The sequence below is a fragment of the Leucoraja erinacea genome, chromosome 27 (assembly GCF_028641065.1).
Source record: "Leucoraja erinacea ecotype New England chromosome 27, Leri_hhj_1, whole genome shotgun sequence".
Classification (NCBI taxonomy): Eukaryota; Metazoa; Chordata; class Chondrichthyes; order Rajiformes; family Rajidae; genus Leucoraja; species Leucoraja erinaceus.
Genome location: NC_073403.1, coordinates 5203943 through 5210610, shown reverse-complemented (window position 1 = coordinate 5210610; position 6668 = coordinate 5203943).

Genomic DNA, 6668 nt, shown 5'->3' with positions numbered 1-6668 from the left:
CGATATTCATCTTAATCCATTTGCTGCCTGAATTAGCTGCATGCGGTCAAAATTCAAGATGAAATGTTTCTAATGCTAAATTCTCTGAAATGAGAACTCGGGTTAAACCTATTAATACCCATGCCCGTTCGTGCAATCCAAACGAGTTTTAAAAGATAGCTGAGTTGGCATGTTGTGAATGTGAATTAGAAGCCCAACTTGGATGCGCACTACACAGCATATTAAACAGTGTGCCTGGATTGGGGGTGGGGGTGGGGAGGGGGAATATGCAGAACGGAACTAGTCAGATCCAGCTTTTCCCTGAAACTCCCCATTTTGATACACTACTCATTCGAATGTCTGCTTGCTGCATTTATCGACAAACATGTTTTTGGTTTAATTTTACCCCTGATTTGACCAAATGTCCGTTTACAGACACATAATATTTATCAGAAAGTGATGTTGTATCATTTTCCTTACTTCAGACATATTGATATCATTAGTTAATTGCAACAGGGACGAGAGGATAGGGCGGGAGTTATATCAATATCTTAATCGGACAGTGTGACCAAAATAATGTATCGCTCCTTGCTTGGGTCCACATGAACAGTGTGTACATTTCCGTAAAATGAAAACGGAATTATCTGTGGATTTCTATGAAACATTTGGATTAAATGGGAAAGACCCTTTGCGGTTATAGAAATATCCGTGTATTTTATTTTAAATATAGGGATGATCATGCAATACCCGCACAGTGTTGCTTCTCCGGAATTATAAATATAACAATGTTCAAATACCGATCGCATCAGTAGTCCAAATTCTTAATTCGCGCAACAAATATCTCGTTATAATTTGGGAATTCTAAAAATGAAAAAGGCATGAATGGAGAAGAACATTCTGAACAATACAAAGTCGTGGGTGGAAATGGAAACAGAGAAACAAAGACATTGAATTAGACAGGGCCGGAGGTCGAGTGGACAGGCACACAGGCAGAGACCGAGGCGGAGGCCCCACGGTCAGACTCCCGAGCAAGACAAAGAAAGCGACAGAGCGAATATTATGTCGAGTGTTAGGAAGAAATGATAATGTTGCTCAGGGTGTATTGTTTGGGAAGAATATTCCCGGTTACTTACATTGATCATGCAAATATGCAGTAGATGCGGTACAATGCTCCAATCAAACTGGAACATATCCAGGGACAAGGCGAGTGCTCTGACCTTGAACTTGACAATTAAGGCCTGGTCGCGCTACCGCCGATGGCCATTCACACACACATTAAAAAAGGCACGTGTTTGGAAAGAATGCAAGCGAACTATGCACAGTGTAATGTTTATTTAATAAAATAAAACTCAGAGAACGCGATTCCTTAATGTACAGGCATTTGCCCAATAGTTGGCCGGTTATAATCCGATTATGGAATGACTCAAACACTTTGTCACATCGCATTAAACAATTTAATTTAACAGATAATGCATTTAAATAATCCTTGTGTATTTGCTTTGCTATCTATTCGTTTGCTGATTTGTATTGTACAGGGTCCCGCAATCTGCGTCTATTTCATTCCCTCCCCTTGACACTATTTTAACAAACCTGTATTAACTTGATAAAGGGGGACATATCCAGCCTTGAACAATGTTGTCTTAGCATGTATCTTGCGGCGCTCGTTTTTATGCAAACAAACCTCTATTTATACAACGCGTCATTTAAACTCGGAGACTAATTCTATGCATTTTGCATTCGTCTCAAAATGGTTGAAGGTGGTTTGAAACAATCGTGCGACGGGGGAAAATTAAAAATCCTGTTTCCTTTGATGGTGAGTACAATTTCATATTCTTCTGACCTGGAATTTCAATGAGTTAATCATGAACATTGCAGGGCTGCGTAATACATATATTTTAATGGATTGCGTTGCTGCCATTTCGTTGCGTAGATTAAAAGAATGCATATGCGCAAATAAGTGGGGAGAAAATAACATTTAAATGTAAAAGGTATAACATCTAAAGAAGTCTTCTTTGGCATTTTGACAGCGAGCATTAAATGGGGCAAAATAATATTTAAGGAGAAATGCTTCTATAATTAGATAAGTACCATATTGTGCCAATTACAATTATTTCGTCAATTGTGACACAGATTTTAATTCATATCCGTAATGGCGGGATATCATCTTGTAGAATTTCTTATTGATATTATATTCTGCTCATGAACATATTGTTTCAGTACAGCTGCCAAAAGGAATGAAATCTAAATATGCAGATTGACTTTTGTAGAAATTACAGTCATTGATATGTGAGGCCAACCCATAGCTTTCTATTCTGGAGATGACCGTACGCGGCTTTGAAATTTTAAAATCAGCAGCTATGCTAACATTTCGTTCAGGCTTGCACGACTGCAATGGTGAAATTTGGAATACATTGTTCGATATGCATTTCATGTAGATCATTTTCGTTGATAAAGTTTAATTTGTAAACATTGCGCTCAATTTACTGCCATGATGTCGACACGAAACATGTACTTCATATCGGCACTTTACTCCGTAATTTAATAAATTCTCTTTTCACTTCCATTGCAATCAGTCGTCAGAGTTTTACCCATTGCTGTTTCAATAATATTTTCATTTAAGATGAAGACGGGTAATTTCGGTTTTGTAAAGACACAAATATATGCTGCTTGATACCCTGAGTTACTCTAGCACTCTGTCTTTTTTTTTAATCAAATCCAGCACCTGCAGTTCCATGTTTCTGTGTGTTATGTAGATGTTCTCCAAATTCATCAGGATTGATTGACTGATTGATTGACTGATTACCAATTGAAACTATTTGCAAACTATAAAAGACCCTATCATCTATGATTATCATTCCCATGTTTAGAGTTGGAAGAGTTGCCTGGAGTTCGGTGAAACGGTGGTATAGAATTTTCTCTAAATATCATCAGTATGATTCTCCCCTTAATAACTGCAAGGACTATTTTCAGGATATATTCTGTGTATGAAACAATATATTTATATGCAATTTCACTCACTACTTCACATAAGATGTGGTCACCAGTAGTGGTATATTAGTGATTGTTTCAATATTTTATAATCATCGTTGTGTTATTTAAAATATTTAAAATATAACAATAACGCATTCGGATTCGCATGTGGCCAATTCCCTACTTACACAGTTAAGTAATCTATTCTGTGAATTCGATTTATTTCGCAATTATCAACAAAATTGAGATATATTGACTTAATATTTTTTCCCGCGCAATATCTCCTTGCCAAGATCATACAAATCGAAATTATTCAATATTGAGGACAAACCTTTTTTCTAGCGCTCTTGAGCTAGATTCAGAATTGACATTGTCCAATGAATTTCGAAAATATTCATTGCATGCAATAACTAAAATTGCTCGACAACTGCTGACCAGGCCAGACATTCAGTAGTGACAAGGTTCCTGTGGATGTGAATGTCTGTAGCATTCACTCCTTCAATGTCGGATATATATATATATATATGTATGTATGTATGCATATATATATATATATATATGTATATGTGTATATGTATATATATATATATATATATATATATATATATATATATATATATATATATATATAGTTTAACCAATCCCCTTTGTTTACACAGTTAGCAATTTAAATATATATCGTATTCATATCTTTATTTTAGCATTCCTTTTTCAGATTAAGGTTTAGTTAAAGTGTTGATAAAAAAACGTTTATTGAATTGATCCAGATCTCCAGCCTCTGTGGTTTGTCAGTGTTGTGCTATCGGCATTCACACACTGATTTAAAACGTTACGTTGATCCTATAATAAATTGCACCATTGTCGTTTCAAACTGTGTTGCACCACGTATATAGAGATGTAATTCTTAGCTGATCAAAAGCTTTCGGTTGGAATATTTAATGTACAGGATCAGAATCTCACTGTCCTTCATCTCTGAATTTTAGGAGACAGATGTCACTTTATAGTTCCGAGGCTCATTAGGCAATCTATTATCCCCTGGCTAGGATGTGTGGACACCAGTGCTTTTGGTTACGATTCGCTATTTGGAACAGCAGATCGAAAGGAACCGTGTATTGGACAAATCCTGATTACTCCATTTTTCAATTTGCCTGAAAACAAATTGTAAATTAACATTTAAAAAATACTGGCTTTAACTATGTTTTCCTGGGTATTTTTTTCTATCGCTAGCTTAATTCCACAAGTCAGTTTGTTAAGGTTCCAGTTAAACTTCGGAACACACCACAGGAGATCACTCCTAACGCTACTCGAGGCTAGACTCATGGCCTGACCTTGACGTTCAAGCCGGCGCCTCGTTGTTTACAGTTCTCGCTCAACGTCTTTACACTTGGAGTTTGTACTGTATTGGTTGGCAATTAGTTGTGACAACGAAAGTTTAACGTTGCAGAATGGGTAGCACAACATCATGTAACATACTGTCTAAATAAACACGGCAACAACTTCCCATGTGAAGTCACATTTTTTGAGACGTCCAGTCGCCCCATTTCAAAAGCATTTCTACTATTTCCCGTTTTGATTCCATTCACCTGCCTTGGTCCTCCTTCTTTTCATCCCTTAACAGTAACGTCTCGGTTTGAAATTAAAATTCTCAATTCCACCCACAAAGCATGTTCCTTTTCTTGTCTCGGAGGCTTCCACACTTGTGTCACTTACCTCTTCTAGTAGCATGTCTTAATATCCGTCCTAAATAACCTGCTGGTTGCAGTAGTTCACTTGCCACAGACATCTCCACACCACGGGGGAAATGATATGACTACCGTCTTTTCCGAATGGACGAAAATTAACGCATTTGTATTTCGAGTGAAATCTGCAAGTGCACGTTTCTGGTACCAAACATTATACTGCACGCATATTATAAATGATTTGGCTCATTCAGCGCTCCGATTGACAATACACACAATACACAATACACAATACAACTGACTCTTAATTCTTTACAGGCGTGTTTAACCGTTTAGGTTGAAATTATTCATTTGAATCAGCAATCCTAAAACAATTTATTTTTTGCAGGTTTATTCAACATATTTTATAGACATATTGAAATGTGTACGCTCCAATATATGTACACCCTTAACTAGGCAAATCGAATGCATAAGATATGCGATTGTTGGGAGGGACTTCTTAAGAGCTTATCTTAATAATGACTATATTTCTCTGTACAACTGGATCTTTCACATATTATAGTTGATGCTATTGTGAAGTCATTTTCTCTGTTTCTATGTCTATTGTTGTATTCTGCATGTCCCGTTTGCTAACATTTTAAATCGATTTTATGAAGCTGTTCTGACAATAGATAAATTCATATTGAGAAAGATATATTTGTGATGTTAATGAAGCGAGAAGTCTGGGCATGGTGGGGAAAATGACATGGAAACTAAATATCAAGAAGAAGGCTCGGCCGTTGACTACATCTAAATCTCAGACATTATCTCGAAACACCACAAAGTCTAAAGTTGTTCTGCAAATGCATTCAGTTCCCTGCCCCGAGTTTCCGGCTGCAATTTTGATCACGGTTTGGCTGCATATCATAACATGCGACAATATGGTCACACTTAGAAACAGTGAACGCAGTCGCCTCGCAGTCAATCGATTATCTGTTTCCCGGATGGACCTCTATCAGCGAGAAATATGTCAGATTTAACTATCGCCGCAGAGTCAAGCAGATTTCATTTTAATTTCAATGTCTAATTAACCAAAACACTTCTCAAAGACAGAGAGAGGCGAAGGGGCTCCATCATTGTGAAACAGTTGTCGGATCAATGCAGAATCTGATGGGATTTGACTATTTGTGCAAGATAGTGTTCTGACGCATTTACCCTTTGCCTGTCCCTTCCGACCTCCCCTTCAAACTCAGACCATGTCTGTTATCTCAGTTTAGTTTAGGTGGAGGTCCCTCGAATAAGAAAAAGCAGATCCCATTGCATGATAGTCAGCGCTGATCTAAATTCAAACTCCATGCAAAGGTACCACAACCACACTACAGTTTTACGCACCCAGTTTCTGCGCATTAATATAATGGGCAGACAAATGGCGGTGTGCTGAGTGTCAAGAGACTTTTTTTTTTGCAAGCACGTCTGATTTAAGTCCTCTTTATTCCCGAATCATATTATTGCCGTTTAGTTGTCGTGTGTGAAATGGTGACCATTCTTCCCAGGTTAGAATTACTAGTCATGTCTTTCCAATCCGCAACCGGACACAATCGAGACAGGATGCATTCTGGGCAAGGCATTGTATTACACATCATTGTGACCATCACTTAACTCATAGTAACTATTGAAAACTGCGTGCTTGTTAACTCGACAGTAGGGAAATGCTTGAATCTATCATTAGGGAGTAGATGCGGGGCACTAAGGAAAGGATAACATGATCGGACAGATGTATCACAGATATATCCCTGCAGCTGGAATGCCAAATGAGGGAGCATTGCTTCATTTGGAGACATATGTTCGAAACGGATTCAGTGTAGACATGAGATTATTTTTCAAATGTAAACATTTGACTTTGGAACTTTTATAATCGGCATGGACGGAAACTTGGCCAATTGGCAGAATACACAGCACGAATAAAGGGACCATTATGGGTGGGAGGTCACATGAATCTGTGCGTGGGCCACGGCCATTATATTTCCGCCAATGGCTCGAATAAATGGAGCTTGTAATATG